The 18,047-nt window shown below is 51.0% G+C and overlaps 1 protein-coding gene across 1 annotated transcript in view; it reads right to left on the reverse strand.

Annotated features, from left to right (window-relative positions):
* Positions 1–18,047, reverse strand: part of LOC135291266 (uncharacterized) — a 425,721-nt gene that overhangs the window by 43,445 nt on the left and 364,229 nt on the right. The window lies entirely within an intron of this gene.

Below are 18,047 nucleotides of genomic sequence, written 5' to 3' on the forward strand. Positions count from 1 at the left end.
CCAAGCAGCAGAGAGGGCAGCTCAAGCCTCAGCAGGGCTCAGGCCCAGAGGCACAGCAATTACCTCCTGTGTCTGTGCCTGGCATGGCCTCCCTTCCTGCAGCAGAGGCTGGCACAGAACCACTGCTTCCTCTGGGAAATGCTTCCTTCTGCACAGGCTCTCCTTTCATTTCTGGAAAATGGAAAAGAGACAGCTGGATCAGATGGAAACATTCCTGACTGGGAATGGGGAAGGGGACAATTTCAGGAGGCATCACTTGTGAAAGGAATGGATAAGGATCAGAAAACACCCAGGATTTTGGGACAACCCAAGGCTGCTTCCTTCCCCAAAGAGCCCCAACATCTGATCTGCCTGGACACCAGGAAGTGCAGGGGATCTGAGGGTGGGCATGTCCGGTGGTCCAGTTTGGGCTGTCTGTCAGCTGATGCCAAATGCCTTCCTGCAGAGGCTGGGCAGAAGCTGCAGCCAGGCCAGGCTGGGAAACAGCCCTGCAGGGCGTGAAAGCAGCAGCGGGGCAGCGAGGCTGCCATGGATCCCTTCCAGCTGTGCCAGGCACGGCGTGTCTAGATGTGCAGCCAAAGTCTTCCCCAGCTGCTGAGACCCAGGGGAAGAATGAGGGAAATGCACCCACCTTGTCTTCTCTGCAGACGTTCCTTCAGCATTTGCCACATGATTACTAATGGGTCCTGGAATTTCTTGCCTGCCATGTCTTTGGTTTCTCCTGTCGGAGGACCTTAAGAGAAAGTAGTTCCATTTCCCAGGAATGGATCCCACAAAAGCAGGGCTCAGCCTGTGGGGTCAGCAGGGACACACTACTCACCCCTGCCATGGGAGCTGGGTTGGGGCCAAGCATCCAGCCCTGGAGCTGGAGAAGTCCTCCCTGCAGACACACCTGTAACTCAACAGCCACAGAAGCTTCTGCCATCTCTGCTGATCTGCACGGGCACCACTGAGCCGCAGCAGCGATGAGGGGATCGTGCAGGGCGAGGGCACACACGTGCATGGTTCTGTGCTGGCACCTGCAGCGCTGCCTCCCTGGCCCAGCTTTGGGCTCTGAGCTGGCAGCTCTCCCAGGGGAAAGGCCTTGACCTACCCTCAGCATCTCCCAGAGCCTCAGTCCTGGATGTGGGGCCTTCACCCACAGGTACAGCTGCAAAGAAGGCAGGACAGAAGAGCTCCTGTGGCACTGCAGGAGATCCTCAGGCTGCCCACAAGGCTCAGCCCCGGGGCACAGCCCTGGGCCCGGCCCCTTCCCTCTCTGCTCTTCTCTGTGACTGCACAGAGCACACGGAAGGACACACTGGCACAGCACACGGGAGGAGGACTGAAAGATCAATGCTCCTTCCTCCCACTGACAGTGATCCTGTGGGAGCCCGCAGGCCTCCAGAAGGGAGCAGGGCAAGGTTTCCAGATTCTTTTAATCTTAAGATTTTGTTAAGGGAAATGGTTTATAAGTGAGCTTCTGTTGCACTGACCCTTATTATTCACTAAGGAAAGGCAGAATGAAAACTTGCCTCCAGCATCCTCCAGGAACTTCAAACCATCATTCATCAGGACGTCCTGAAAACCCATGTCACGATTCCAGGCTATAAGGGAGCAGAGACCAGAACCATTTCCATGGTGTGCTGGGATCCCCTTCTGCCACAGAGAACTGGGCAATGCAGGGGTGTTGGGTAAGGCTGTGGGAGCCAGATGTGAATGGACATGGCCAAAGGTGCACAGGGGCCTGGGGAGCTCTGGGCTGGCTCCTGCTCACTCTCCAACTTCTTTGCAGGCCCTTTGCAACATCTCTGGAGGGGTGGCTGGAGTAGCCCAGGGCCCGTGGGGTCTCTCTCCCTCCCACAGAGGAAACCCTCCCAAAAGCCCTGGGCAAAACCATCCCCAGCGCTTCCCAGGGAGCCGGGAGCGCTGTCCCGGGAAAGGGCAGCCAGGCTGCCGGCTCACCTGCTCGCCGCGCTTGCAGCGGAGCAGCCTGGGCAGCCCTGGCAGGCAGGGCCACGGCCAGGAGCAGCAGGAGTAGGAGGCGCAGAGCAAGGGCCATGGTGCCTTGTCCTCCGCCAGTCCCGCAGCTCTTGCTGCCACCGCTGTCCCGACACCGCTGTCCCAACGTCAGCACCGCTGCTGCCACCGCTGCTGCTGCCGCAACAGTTGTGCTCAGGGACTGAGTGCTGGCTCCTTGTGCTGCTCTGCAACCACGGGGCTCTGGCACCTCTGGCACCTCTGTGACCTCGGGGCCTGCTGAGAGCTCAGCCTGCTGTGACCCCAGAGCCCTGCTGTGACCTCATGGCCTCAGCTCTACCCCCAGAGTGTGCGCCCGTCCGCATGAATGGACTGCCCTGATTGTAAATGTTTTGCTTCATCAAAGGGCCATTGCAAAGCAAAACCTTTCTTTTGCCTGCTGACATTGCTGGTCAGGCTGCGTCCCTCAAGATGCTCTTATTGTTGCAGTTCAAATTTATTTTATTGATTTCATTTTAAGTGTTGTTTAAGGGCTCTGTTATCCCCCATTTTTTTTCCTGACTTGGTTCACCTGTGGGTTTTACCCTCCCTCCAAACTGTCCCTCGTGCCCTTCCCCACCCCTTGTTCCAGCTCTTTCCCTGCCTGTCAAAGCAACCCAGCCCCTTGGTTCCCAAACCTTTGGGCCAATCCCTGACTGCAACTCCCCTTTGGAATTCCCCTACTCCTGGGAGCCCCATTGGCCCTTGTGACCCATCCTCTCCACCCTCCTACCCCAACTGGCCCCAGACACTTGATGTAATCCCCTCACTCCTCTCTTGAGCATTCCCTATTGGTTCATTGTTTGCACCCACCCCATGACTTGTATGTGTACAAAACCCCTTGGGCAGTACAGCTAGGGGCTTTTCATCCTGTTCTCTTCGCCTGGACTAAGGTGTTCCTTGCGGAACCTGAAGACGGGACGCCTCCTCCTTTCTCCTGTGCCTCGTCCCTGTCGTGGCTTGTGTCTGGCACTGGAGAGCAAGTGGCACTACAGGTTCTGCCTCTGGTAAATCCCCATAGCGAGGCAGTTCCCGACTCCTGCCGTAGTGCCGGAGTTCTAAGAGCTAGCCCAGGTTCCAGCACTCACTTCACTAATGTACCGAATGCCCCTTCTTCAGAGCCTGCTCTGGTGCTCTGCCATCTCACACAGCCGAGTGTGATTCACATACTGCAGCCCAGAGTTAGGTTGTTGCAACATTGAAATGGGTGTGGTTGGCAGGATGGCTGGGCATAAATCACTACAGAACTAAAGCAAATGCGTGCACGGTCCCAGGCTGGACTTGAATAGACACAGGACTTGTGGAAAGATGAGGACAAGATAGCAGAGAAAAATGGAAAAACCAGCTGAAAAGGAGGATATGCGAAAGGAGTTATTTGTGCACATTTGGGGGTATTTTTTTCTTGGGTGCAAAGCAAAATGAAAAGCTCCTAAATGCCCAAAAGATGAGAACTGTGTGTGGTAAATAGATATCATTCATGCTGACAAATTTGAGAGAGTAATCAATATTAATAAAGTAATTAATATTTGGAAATAATAAAACAGTTAAAGGTGTAATGCCAAGCATGAAAGGGAGAGGAGGGTTTATCCCTCTCCCTACAGGTCTCCTGCAGATGTTCAGAACAGGAGGAAGCAAGAGATAACTATGATTAAATTTAGTGGAAGAGAGGAGAATTTGGTTGGACACCAGGAAAATGTTGATTATATGAGATCCACTGCTTTAATGTTAGAACACAGTATTGGCTTATACTGTAGCAGCTTGGTGCGCATGTGTAATCCAAAAGGTGAACTACAGGACATGGAGGAAGAGGAGAGGCCTTCCTCAAAGAATATCCCCAAACAGTGGTACAACTTACTTAAAGAAGTGTGGAGCATGCGTGGTAAAGGTGATGATGAGGGCAGTGATACAAGTGTGATGAATTGAAAATGGGAGGAGATGGTAATGACATACAGCATAAAAAGGGGAATTTTGGATTGACACGCTAGTACGTGAGGTGACGGGGGTCCAAAAGCCCTGCACTCCGTACCCCACGCATACCCCGCATGGTTATTTTTGCTTATACGCTATTATCAGGACCAAATTATTCGTTACTGCCAGCAAATGATACTGTCAATATTTTGAATGTATTCAATTGTATATATATTAAGCTACATAATTCAAATTGCTGTTTCGTTTCATTTTGTTTGGTTGTTTTTGTGGCTTCTTTTAAAATTGGATAATTGGGCAAATATAACATGTGGAATGTCCTCCACAGCAGAGTGTCAGATCTCTGGATCTTTTTAAACAGTTTTATCAAGGTGGAACTGTGGCAGCTTCAGCTGGTGCCTCTGGAGGACCTTGCACAAAGAACCCCTGAGCTTTTCTACCCTCCCAGGTGAAGTGTGATAGTCTGGGGTCTTGCTGCTGTGTCCAAGTGCCGGGCCACTGGCTGGCACCACAGGTCCCCAGACCCTCTGCTGAGGCATCCCTCTCCTAGAGTCACGTTTACTCTGTCACATTTGGCTTTTCTCTCTGATCCACTGCCAGGACCAAAGATCACACGGTCGTGAGGATGTAAAAATGCCTGTTCCTTCTGTAACATTGCTGTTGCGTGACAGCCGTGCAGGCAGAGCAGGCAGCTGTAGGGACACTGACTCATTTCCCTGGTGCCAGCCGTGCTGCATCCATCGAGCTGCTGGGTGTTGGTGCTCGCTGGGACGTGGCCCGGCCCGGCACTATGGGAATTAGGAAGGGTCTTGAAGGAATCCCCACACGTTAAAGCAGACGATTTAGCCTGGGATTTTAAGTTGTTTCTCAGTTAACCTTGTAAAAGGCCAGAACAAGTCTCCTATGAATTCTGTCCCTGTCAAGTTCAGTTCCGCCGCGAAAGCCCCTCAGCATTCTCAGGGCAGTGGCAGGAGCCGGGTGCTGGCCCGGAGCCCCGCTGGCCGGGTAGAGCACGGCCCAGAGCGAGCCCCTGCTGCCCGGGATGGCCACAGGCCCGGGGGAGCCGGGCGGGCAATGCCAGGGCCCTGTCCAGGGCTCCTGGGGCTCCTCTGGCATCTGTTCCGTCCCCTCAGGCGCTGAGCGGTGCCCGTCCCACTGGGCTGTCTGTGCCTGGCCCCAAAAGAGGCAGGGCCGGGGCTGTGGCCCCTGGGCTGGTGGTGCCGACTGCCCGGCGCTCAGCACCGCCCGTGCCGTGCCGGTGCAGCGTGACCCGGCGGGGCAGCTCCGCCTCGGCGCCTCGCCACCGCCATCCCGGCACGGCGGCTGGCCCTGGGCCGCGGCAGCCCCGAGCCGCACGGGCCCGGGAGGGACTGCCGGAGGTCCCCGTCCCCTGCGTGCCTCAGCAGACACTCCGGCCCCACTGTGTACAGCAGGAGGGACACAAAGCACCTGCACGCTTACGAGAGTCCACAGCCCTTTCTACATGTGAAATGAGACCCCAGGACCCCGACATGTGCCTCAGGAGACATCCCAGCTCCCTGCACACCTTGGGAGAGATCCCAAACCCTCTACATGCCTCACACAGGATTCCAAATCCCTTGCATGACTTGAAGTGGACCCCATTGCCCTCCCTGCCTCAGAGGAAACCTAAAATATCCCTGGGTGTGTCACAAGGGGCCCCACACCGTCGTGCACCTTACGGGGGACTCCAAAGCCCCCACGTGCCCTACAGGGAAGTCCAGGCCAGCTATGCCGAGTGTTTCGACCTGGAAATCAAGTCTGGTTGCACCTGGGTTGTTGTGTCTCTGGGGCTGATCACCAGCCCTGTCGGACCCTGAGGCTACACAGCCCTTCCCTTCCCTTCCCTTCCCTTCCCTTCCCTTCCCTTCCCTTCCCTTCCCTTCCCTTCCCTTCCCTTCCCTTCCCTTCCCTTCCCTTCCCTTCCCTTCCCTTCCCTTCCCTTCCCTTCCCTTCCCTTCCCTTCCCTTCCCTTCCCTTCCCTTCCCTTCCCTTCCCTTCCCTTCCCTTCCCTTCCCTTCCCTTCCCTTCCCTTCCCTTCCCTTCCCTTCCCTTCCCTTCCCTTCCCACCGCTGGTCACAGTGAAGCCATATGCAGAATAAATAGACTCCACTGTCGCCCTGGTTTTTAATATTCTGTCCTGGATTAGGGTCACTCTGGGAGAAAACCTCCAAAGGGGCCCCCCAGAAAGCAACCCCACATGGCCCCTTCCCCCCAGCAGTTCGGGTAGGATTCATTGCAGAGAAGTGGAAAGAACCTGTTTATTTGACAGGCAAAACACCCCCAGCACACAAAATGAACAATACCAGATGACAATGCTTTCACCCATCTGAAAAGGATGACAAATTCAGAAAGTCTTTCCTGGCAGTGGTGGCTCTGCTGTCGCTCCCTCGGCGCTGGGGATAGCTGCTGCAGGCCACAGGATGCAAACTCTCGGTGTTTCCCAGGTCCCAGTCTGGAGCAGGTGTGAGTGGTTTCAAAAAGGGAAAGGAAAAACAGTCCAGGGAAAAATCTGGACTGCTTAGCTAAACTGACTAACAAGCAGAAGCCAAAAAGCAAAAGCAAAGCAGGAGCACAGCAGAAGCAAGAGCAAATCAAGCAACAGCAAGCAAAGCAAAAAGCAAAAGCTGCATTATGAACTGAGCTGTCTGTCTGTCCTGCCAGCCGTGGGGGAGCAGGCTGATAACAAACCAAAACAAACCTTGCTCTTCAGGGCCAGTCGTGAAGGCACAGTACGTAATATCCAGCATTAACAGAACACACGACTGGGGATGCAAGCATCATAACCTCACCCTAGGACAAGTTTTTCTAAACCTTCTGATGTTTACATTCTTGTAACAAACTTTCTCACACACGTTATGCAAATAACGTATTGTTATGCATTCTTTTCTGCAGGAGGAGAAATTTGATGGACTGTTGGTTTGTCCAGTGTCATTGGAGAAGTGGCACTTTCACCCTCCAATCCACTGTCACTTTTGGAAATCTGTAAATGTTGGAGTCAGAAATTCAACTGCCCCCTTTTTTACCTTGGAGAGATGCGTGTCTGCGTTGTTTTATTTCATGTCCTGTAGCGCCACTCCACAAACTGATGTAGTTATGAAGTGGGGATGCGTGTCAGGGCCTGGCACAGGTGAGATGGCTCTCGTGAAAACTTGTGCCCCGAGCCCTGGTCCGAGCCACATCTTTGTTCACAAACCTGTTCCATATGCAATGCATTACACAATCTCTTCATGCACATTCAACCCCTGGCCCCGCCTGTCCTCCCCTCCCATGGCGATGAGATCCACGCCCTTCTGGGCACGCGTTGTTTCCTGTGGTGGTCACACTGGGGTCTTTGGTGGTCTCTGAGGCCGAAGGCTGTGGTCTTGCTCATGGCTGAACTTTTGAACTTTTCTCCTTTGTGCGTGCACTGTGGTCCCCTGGTGCTTATCTGAGTACGTCTGTTGGTTTGGATCAGCTTGGAGACAGAGGAGCTCCTTAGTCTAGCCTTCCTGCATTCCCTGGTCTTCTCCTGGTGTTATGAGTAAAAAAGTTATCTGTAGCTATGATATTTTATTAAAAATCCTTTCCTAGGATTTTTCCCCTCCTGAGGAGCTGAGGGCCCCAGGAAAGAAATGTAAACAATAACTATCTGCTGCTGTGGAATGCAACAGGTGTATCTTCCATTGGTCCATGTGGATTGGTTTCACTTGATGACCAATCACAGCCAACTGTGTTGAGCCTGTGAGCAGTCACAAGATTTTTGTTATGCATTCCATTCTATTCTTCTTCTTTGTAGCCTTCTGGTCATTTTTTCCTCTCTGTTCTTTTAGTATAGTTTTAATGTAGTATTTTAATAGAATATATAATAAATCAGCCTTCTGAAATGGAGTCAAGCCTCGTGTCTCCACACCTGGGGTGTTCGCCCCAACAAATTATCAATTTTTTTTAAGGCTGCAAAGTTAAACCGGTTGGGCCAGTTGTTGAGAGTTGAAGGGTTGACTATTTGTTGTTGATAGCTTCATGTTGCAATCACCTCTTGTTAATAGTTTTTCTTCAATTACCTGTTAATGGTTAGAAATCAAGCGCAGTTGTCCCCCTGCTGCTTCCCAGGAGCCTGCAGGTAGCAGGAGGAGGTGACATCAGAGCTAGTATGCAGATGAGAATGCATTTCACCAAATTTTGCAATTTTCCAGGAAAAAAACCCCTAAAACCAAGAAGCCAACATGGAATTATGAAACCTAAGTAAGGTCTAAAGGTGAGGAACTTAATCCAGTACCTGCTAAGATCCTTTTTACTCCTCACCCTAACCTGAAAGGATGTCAGCTAGGAAGAGGACCTGGAATGTTAGACCAAAAAAGTGGAATTCCCACTACTCCCTCGAGGATGGAAGCCCCAGCTCTGCCTGCATACCAGCGGGCACAGCTGCATCATCCTCCTCCTCCGTGCCACTCCTGGGAGCAGCGGGAGTGCGGGCGACCTGTCGTTTCTCCCCAACCTGAGCTGAATTTTTTAAATAAAGGCATTAAAAAGGAGAAAGATCTCCTGCCCTATTTATTATGCTAGGGTCTCGTCCAGGAGATCCACACCTGAAGAGGACACCAGGACTGGGACGGCCGCCTGCCCTGGACCTGCAGGACAGCTGGCTCTCAGGATCAGAGAAGATCGGCTTGGGACAGTGACACGGAGCAGCGCCGGACTGGTGAGAGTATCCGGCGGCAGGAGGGGGAGGCGAGCGAGTGTGTGTGAGTGAGACGAGGGCCGGCAGCTCGGGCCCTCGAAGCGAGTGAGGACCCCTCAGTACCGCGGTTCCGCACCCCCGCCAGGGGGCCGGCCGGGAACAGGGGGAAGCGAGTGGAATTGGTGATTGAGGCGCCTCCAAAGGGGTAAAGAGGACCCCCCTCCGGGCGTGCGGAGGAAATAGTATGTGAGTGGCACGCATCCCAAAAGCCCTGATACAGGTCCTAATGAAAGAAGTTACGCAATTTAGAAAATCAGGCAGTTTTGTTATTAAGTCCTGACGACGGAAGTCAAAGCACAAGGTCTGGCAGAGGAAGCCTATCCCGAGTTTTTTAAAGCTCTGGTAATGTAAGTCCTGACAGGGGGAAGTCAGGCAAACTAAAAATCAGGCCATACTTTTGTTTTAAGTCCTGACAAGGGACGTCAGGCAAATTCAGAAGTCCTGAGTAGGATTTGGGCAAGTCCAAAAGTCCTGTAGGCAAACGAAGTCCTGACGAAAGGAGGTCAGGCAAACTCAGCCTCAGAGGCCAGGGTCTTGAGGTTTTTTTTGTTGAGTCTTGGCAAAGGAGGCCGAGGTCTCAACAAAGTCCTGACGAAAAGGGTCAGGCATATTGGAGTTTCGGCAGAGGAGGCTGGGACTTCACAAATAGGATTTACTTTTGAGCTGCCTGTCAGTAGCAGAAGCACCTTTGTAATTTTTGAGGCCCGAAAAAATGGAAGGGTGTAATAGTAAGGAAAGTGGCCAGAGACTGGGGAATATAACTCCCCATATTCCCCTAGGTGAACTGTTAGAGAGATGGGACTCTATAGAGGCCACAGAGGGCTTAGATAAATTTAAGATGATTCACTACTGTTCAGAAGCGTGGCCAGAATTGGATGTGCAAGGTGGATGGCTCTGGTGTGGGACAAAAGACAAGTGGATGTGTCAACAGCTGAGTCAGTGTGTGACAGCTCGAGAGGATACTGATCCCCAGCAATTATTATATGTAGCTTGTTGGTTAAAGAGTGCTTTCGAGGATGAAGGAGTGCGAATTTGTAAGGTGCAGAGGACAAAAGAGGGGAATGAAGGAGGGGATGCTGGAATTAAAGAGATTAGTAAAAGGTGGCACCCCCTGGACTACTTGCCTCCTGATGCCCCTCCACCTTAGAACCCTCTCCTTCGGGCACCTCAAATAGCAGATCCGTCTCTTCCCCCGGCGGCCATGGGGGCCATTCCCTCACCACCCCCTTCGACTCCTTTAGCTGCTTCTGCACCCCCACTAGTGCCTACTTCAGCTGCTGCATGCTCCACCCCTTCTCCAGCTCCACTTAACATGCACTCAAGCTCTTCTCCCCCTCCTACTGCTGTCCCTCCACCTCCTCCTAACTGGGAGACAAATGCCTCCTTACCTGGTAACCTCTTATCACCAGATACAGCTGTTGGCCTACAGCAGGTCCAGGTTAATGCTAATAGCCCTCAAATGAGTAATTTTGTGTCTGAAGATGGGCCACACTGCGGTATCCGATCCATGACCTCCAAGGTAGAGAGACTTTTTCCCCTTAGAGAAGTTCCTATGGGAGGAGTAGCAGGAGGTGTTGGTTTTGTGAATGCTCCTCTAACTGCTTCTGAGGTGAGAGGATTCAAGAGGGAGTTAGGGAATTGAGTTGAAGACCCTGTGGGTATTGCAAACCAAGTGGATCAATTCTTAGGTCTAAATATCTGCACTTGGGGGAAATGAATTCCATTCTAAATATATTATTTTCCCCAGAAGAGTTCCGAATTATTAGAGGTGCTAGCATAAGAATTTGGGACAAAGATAATCATCCAGGGCCCCAAGTGCCATCAGGTGCAGAAAAATTGCCACTAGTGGATCCCAATTGGAACCCTAATCAGGAGGAAGGAAGCAAGGAAGGCCATGATAGAGTACAGGTCTTTGATAATCAGGGGGAATCAGAGAATCAGTTCCCAATGCAACTAATACAAAATTAGCATTCAAGAGTGCACAAGAGAAGGATGAAACTCCTGCTACTTGGCTTAATTGCCTAAAGCAGAACTTCCAGTTGTACTCCAGAACAGACCCGGACACCAAGGAGGGTCAGGCGCTACTAAAGGTCCAATTTCTTACTACATCTTGGCCTGATAAACAGAGAAAACTGGAAAAGATTGAAGATTGGCCAGAGAAGGACATTAATGAGTTATTGAAAGAAGCATTGAAGGTATATTTAAGGAGGCAAGAAGAAAAAGCAAAGGCCAAGGCTAGTATCATGGTCACTATAGCTAGAGGAAATGTGGGGGGCAAGCAACTCTATCCTACAATCCAAGGTAACAAAAGAGTGGGAGAGTCCACCACCAGGAGCAGGCAAGGATACGCCAGTACTGTCAGGGACAGGAGGAATGGAGAGGCCTCAAGCCCCTTTGAGCGAAAGGCGCTGCTGGTACTGTGGAGCAACTGGACCCCCAAAACTGTTCAGCCTAAAGTTGTGAAACCGTGGCTAGCTGATCAGGAGAGCAAAGGAAGCAGCTTTAGAACCAGGGGATCCGGTAGAAGTTTTTAAAGCAGAAACCATGCCTGAGGAGGGAGGACGATAAGAACCTATATTTAGTAAAAAAAAAAAGTAAAGGCTATAAAAGATTTAAAGTTGCACCAAGGGCAGCGAGGGGAGTGGTTAAGATCAGATGGACGGGTGTTTCTAAACAAAGCACTTGCTGGGACAGTGCTAACAGGACCACATAATTTAACTCACTGAGGCGTCCAAGGACTATGTGATCATTTCCTAAGAAATAACTTGTGCATAAGTGTATATGACCTAGCAAAAGCAATTAGAAAAGGCTGTTTAATTTGCCAAAAAGTGAACCAGAAGGTTATGAAAAAGGTAGCAGCTGGAGGGAGGGAATTGACTCTCAGGCCTTTCCAGAGCATAGAGATGGATTTCACTAAGATGCCCCCAGAGTAAGGATAGAAGCATCTACTGGTTATAGTAGATCATCTCACCCATTGGGTAGAAGCCTTCCCGACAAAAAAGGAAACAGCCCAGGTTGTGGCAAGGGTAATCTTGGAGAACATCATCCCCAGATATGGAATGGTGAATACCATAGACTCAGACCGAGGTCCACATTTTGTGGCCCAAACATTGCAAAATATAATTGAAGTTTTAGGAATAAAATGGAGATTACATACTCCGTGGCACCCCCAGAGTTCTGGGAGGATGGAACGGATGAACAAAACTCTCAAAAATTAGTATTAACTAAACTGATCGAAGAAACAAAAATGAATTGGCTAAAGTGTTTGCCCCTAATGCTTTTGCGCATCAGAACAAGACCCCGGTCTGATACAGGGATTTCACCCTATGAAATGATGCTTGGACTGCCATTCTTGTTAACACCCTGTAGCACAGGAGACTATTTGGAAGAAGAAGCAGCTACCAGAAAATATTTAGAAGTCATTGGAAGAACCCTGGAAGGACTTAGAAAAAGAGGATACCTCCCCCAAACCTCCCCTCTTGACAGAAAAGCACGTAACATTAACCCAGGAGATTGGGTTTTGAAATAATCCTGCAATAGTAGACCATTAATGCCTAAATTTGAAGGCCCCTTTCAGGTACTCCTCATCGCTAATTCAGCTGTGCGGACCAGAGAAAAGGGTTGGACCCACATCACGAGAATTAAAGGACCAGTCCCACCCGCCAGCATTGGACAAGATTGGTCAGTGTTTCCCTCTGGTATTGGATCAGATTCCACACCACCCTCACCCCCTAACTCAGGACAGGATTCAGCCACATCAGGAGTTAATTCAGCTGAGTATACCATTGTAAAAGGACCAAAAGACTTAAAGTTGACACTCAAAAGGAAGAGCCAAAAAGACTGATGAACTGCATAAGAAAAGAGTTTAGAATCATAACATATCCTAAAGTGTTTTAAGAGATTTGTAAAAGTTAAAAATTGTTAATAGGTAATTCTGGTGAAGTCCTCCCAACTTAGTACCAAAGACTGAGGGTTAATCTTCTGCAGAGTACTCCCCTAAGAGAGACCAAATCAGTAAGGACAGATCAAGAGAGGTTTAACCAGGGAAGCAAATAGAAGAGACTCTAAAGAGCTTGGGAACTTCTCCTTAGTAAAATCCCCAAGAAGCAAGGCCGGGTGGGCAGGCTGTGCAAGATGACCCATACCGGACTCTTGGGAAGGGTAGTAATAATGGCTTTCATTGCTAGTGGTGCTCTGGGGAGCCCAAGAGAGCCGTGCAGTGAGTACTACCAACCCCTCTGTGAGGAAGAAGAAGTAAGTTCTTTGTTGAGAGTCCACACCAATTTAAGCCGTAATTGTGTTAACCTCTCCCAGTTGATCTTTTATCAAGAGAATGAGAAAATCTATTGGATGGCCCGGAACACCGCCACCTTTAGGCAGCAACTCCTGGCAGAGCACCCTGTAGAAGAGGCCTGGTGGTACTTTGAACGTGATGCTACTGAAGCAAGCCTGGTAAATCTGGTCAGAGGAAAAGAAATAGTAAAAGCAAGAAGAGAACAAGACCATTTAGCAACACCCCCAAGTAAAAATCTAATAAGAGAAGAATGTATGTTAAGGAAAGGAAGGGGTACAGTACGCCAGTAGGAAGAATGGCTTGTAAAAGGTATTTAGCAGTAAAAGACTCTGCTACGCGGTGGATCCCAAGAGATCCAAATAGAATTTGGCCTGTTAAGAAAAAAGAGAACAAGTGCATTTACAATAAAACATATAGCCTTTATGAGTATGATAAAAAAGAGATAAACCTCTTTTGGAGAATGAAAGAAATTTCTAAATATTGGGAGGGCCCAACAGAAACTAATCACACATTTCGGGAGACCCCTAAACACCTGTTTTGGATCTATGCTACTACAGCATCCACTAAATTGCCAAGAGACTGGTCTGGCAGTTGCATCATTAGGATTATAAAACAAGCTTTCTTTATATTACCCAAGGAATCTGGATCAAGTTGAACAGTTCCTATATACAGCGATTTAAGAAAAACCAAATGGAAGAAGCAATATATAGTAAACAAAATTACGAAGCTACAAGCAGTATTAGAGATAATATCTAATCAGACCGCATTAGCTCTTAATCATATTAATGACCAACTCACCTAAACCAAAACAGTAATTTATCAAATCAAATTAGTTGTAGCAGTCGTTTGAAGCATCTTAAACGAAATAAGAAAACTAGCATATGTAAGAAATCAAGAAAGGACTCCTGCACTGGATTCCACTTGTGGGATAACCCATGGACTTTCAAAAGAGGTTGGAAAACTAAAGCCTTCTTCACAGTGTGTACACATGTTAGTTTGCTCTTCTTATTTCCCTGCTTATTTAAAATAGTGACATCTGCCGTACAGAATAACCTACGGATCTCTAAAGAAATTAACCTGAAAAAAACCAAAAAAAGGAATGAAATTGAGTAACTATGATCACCAAAGTGCTCAGGAATTTTATAATCAATATAAAAATTATAAGAAATTCTATGCTAATGAGCCAAAAATTGCAAGTTGATGCAAGCTTAAGCTTCAGCCTGATCAAAGAAAAAAAGGGGGGACTGTTATGTGTAAAAAAGTTGTGCTTTTTTTTTAAGGCTGCAAAGTTAAACAGGTAGGACCAGTTGTTGTGAGTTGAAGTTTTGACTGTTTCTTGTTGGTAGCTTCACATTGCAATCACCTCTTGTTAATAGTTTTTCTTCAATTACCTGTTAATGGTTAGAAATCAAGCGCAATTGTCCCCCTGCTGATTCACCTGAGCCTGCAGGTAGCAGGGTGGGGGGGATGACACCAGAGCTAGTATGCAGATGAGAATGCATTTCACCAAATTTTGCAATTTTCCAGGAAAAAAACCCTAAAAACAATGAGCCAACATGGAACTAAGAAACCTAAGTAATGTCCAAAGGTGAGGAACTTAATCCAGTATCTGCTAAGATCCTTTTTACTCCTCACCCTAACCTGAAAGGATGTCAGCTAGGAAGAGGACCTGGAATGTTAGACCAAAAAAGTGGAATTCCCACTACTCCCTCGAGGACGGAAGCCCCAGCTCTGCCTGCATACCAGCGGTCACAGCTGCATCATCCTCCTCCTCCGTGCCACTCCTGGGAGCAGTGGGGTGCAGGTGACCTGTCGTTTCTCCCCAACCTGAGCTGAATGTTTTTAATAAAGGCATTAAAAAGGAGAAAGATCTCCTGCCCTATTTATGACGCTGGTATTGTCCTTCATAACAAGAAGCTTCAGAAATTTGCATTTTCCTATGCCCTTTGTACCATGGCAGAGGTTTCTTAAGTAAAAGGTTAAAATTCAACACATAATTCTACAATTTAAAATTTAAATGCTTAGTCCATATTGCTAACTTAATTGAACCCCCCAAAACCTCCATTTCAACAGCAGCCCCTGCCTGGCTTCTGCCTGCCCACACCGTGGGCATCCACGGCTCCTGCTGGGCATGGAGCTCAGTCAGTGCTGGTGCTGGGTGGGCTTTGCTGCTGCTGCCACCTGGACACTGGGGTGACCGCTTGTCCTGGGTTGCAGTGTAAAGATGTATTCTAATGCCATCCTGAAGAGCTGCTGAAACCAGGAGGGGCATGGTTTCTTCCTTATCTCCTGTTAATGGGCCCATCAATGTCTTGCCACATGACTCAGAGATAACTCCCTCCCAGAGCCATTTCTGTTTCATGGCTAATCAAGGACCCACAGCATGAGGCAGAATGATATCAGCCCACTGTGAGATGCTCTGCCCATGGGGGAGGAGCTAAGCATCCCCAGCTGGATATAATCTGGGTTTTGGGACACAACAAGCAGTCTCTCCACTGGATTCCCAGAGGAACCGCCGCCCTTACCCACTGCTTTTCCAGAGGATGAGAGCTACCAGATTGTTTCGACAGGATCACCACTTCCACAAGTCCATTTCATCTGGACTGCTACCACCACCCTAACTAGCAGGGTGTCAGGCTGTATTCTGACCCTGTCAGTGGTTTTTCTTTTGTATTATTGCATGTATTTTAGTTTTTTTTCCCGTTTCCTAATAAATTGTATTTCTGACTTGGAGCCTCTCACTGGTTTTGCTTTCAAACTAGGACACAAATCCATCTCTTTATTTCAACACAGGAATGGGCCATTGCCTACCCTGCAAGCGGGAGTTGGAGGGGGGGGGAGGGTGGGGTGGGGTGGGGTGGGGTGGGGTGGGGTGTCACCTTCAGTATTGCCTAGAGGGCAAGGCAGGGGGCTCAGGGGCAGGGGAAGGGATGTGTTGGTCTGAGGAGGTGCTGGAAGGTGCTGGGCTGGTCCTGGGGTCCCTAGCGGAACTCGGGTTGGCTGGGATGGGACAGACTGAGATAAAAAAAGGAATGAAGGCAGCTTGGGGAGGCCAATGGGGAGAGCAGGTGGCAGTGGGATCTACGGGGCAATAAGAGGCTTCCTTGTCGACGGTTGTTCTGGGGTCCTCTTCACAGAACACTTGAGAGGGCTGTCCAGGCCGTTACTGCTGCTGGAGAAGCTGCTCACGCTGTCGGTGTGAGGTGCAGCCACTGTCTTCCAACTCCTGTCCCAAGGCGCTCCTGTGCAGAGAGGAGGTGGCTGAGGCCCCAGCTGCCAGTGGCACACAGGGACCCTCGTGCACAGCAGGGCCCAGAGCTGGCAAGGCTCCCCAGCACGGCTGGAGCTGCTGGCACAGCTGGGCCCAGCTGGACAGCTGCCCCTCAAGGCCCCGGCCAGCAGGGCACGGCTCTGGGCAGGGTCCCTGGCCAGGAGCGGGCCCCAGAGCGCCTCTGCCTTTCAAGGGCAATCTCGGCCCTGCTCTTTCTCCTCCCCACCTCCCTCTGCCTCTGCCCCGTGCCCCTGGGGCTGCTCTTGGCCAGGCAGACTCAGTGGGAGCCAGCACTGGCTGCAGCCCCAGCGGGCCCCCAGGACAAGGCCCAGCAATTGAGAGGCCAATGGAAGCACTGGGCAGCAGCAGAACCCTCAGCAGAGTTATTTGGACAATCATGGACTGGCCACAACCCCACTGCAGTCTCAATGGGAATGTTCCCTGACCACGTTAGACTTTCAAAAGAAGCTGTTTGAGGGGGAGAGCAACAAAACACTCACTGTTTTATCTTCCAGGAATACCCGATTCCAAAGCAGCCCAACATGAAGACAAGCTCCAAAGAAAGCACGCCTCCCAGTAACCCTAGCCAGCAGACTGTTCCCTGACAGAAACCCCTTCCGAGGCCATCCTGGGCATCGGGAACAGGTCTTGTGGTGCCGGCTGCATCTGTGGGAGCGATGGGGAGCGTGAGCCCGTGCTGTGCTGCACTGCTGAGCTGGCAGCACGGTGGATACGGGCAGGACGTTCTCTGTTTCCCCCAGAGCTGGGGCCTGCAGGCACCTTGCCGGCCCTTGGCACAGGCTGTGCCAGCCAAGAAAGCCCAGCAGGCCGGGAGGAGAGCCCGGGGGCAGCGCAGCTGCTTGGGCAGTGGCTGCTGCCAGGGACACGGGCCAAAGCCATCCCTGAGCAGCCACTGCCAGCCCTGGCCCTCCCTGCCCCGTGACAGCACCCCCAGCCCCAGGGGACAGGCTCAGGCCCTGTCAGGACCCAGCGCAGCCCCTGCCCAGTCGGGAGCCAGGGCTGGCTCTGGCCCTGGGCTGGCGGCAGGGCTCCCGCTCGGGGCTGCTCCTGTGCCTTGGGCCTCTGGGCACTCAGGGCCAGCTCCGCAGCAGCTGCAGTGCCAGGGACCTTGCTGCACCAGTCCCGTTTCCCCGGGGCTCTGAACCAGCTCCAGAGGCCTGGAAGCCCAGGCGCCTCCAGCTTTGGCTGCTGCCGGGCCGGGCAAGGGCAGGCCCTGGGGGAAGAGCTGCTGCCACACAGCCCCGGCCAGGGCTGAGCCCAGCACAGCAATTACCTGCTGTGCCTGTGCCCGTGTCTGGCATCGCCTTCCTTCCCGCAGCAGGGGCTGCCAATGAGCCACTGCTTCTCCCTGAGTGTTCCTCCTCCTGAACAGCCTTTTGGTCCATCACTTGAAAAAGGAAAAAAGGGACAACTGGATCAAATGGAAACATTCCCCTTTGGGGAGGTGGCACCTTCAGGAGGCAATGCTTGTCTAAGTCACAGATAAAGATCAGGAAAAAGCCCAGGTAATTGGGGCTGGGCCAGTGCACTCCCTTGTGCAAACAGCTGCACCGCCTGATCTTCTCAGAGACTGGGAAATGGCAGGGGATCTCAGGCCCACAGTACCGTTGGGGCACCCTGTCAGCTACTGCCAAATTCCATCCTGCAGAGGCTGGGGAGGAATTGCAGCCAGGCCAGGCTGGGAAACAGCCCTGCAGGATGTGAAAGCAGCAGCGGGGCAGCGAGGCTGCCATGGATCCCTTCACGCTGTGCCGGGCACGGCGTGTCCAGATGTGCAGCCAAAGCCCCCGGCTGCTGAG

Source organism: Passer domesticus, chromosome Z (assembly GCF_036417665.1).
Source record: "Passer domesticus isolate bPasDom1 chromosome Z, bPasDom1.hap1, whole genome shotgun sequence".
Lineage (NCBI taxonomy): Eukaryota > Metazoa > Chordata > Aves > Passeriformes > Passeridae > Passer > Passer domesticus.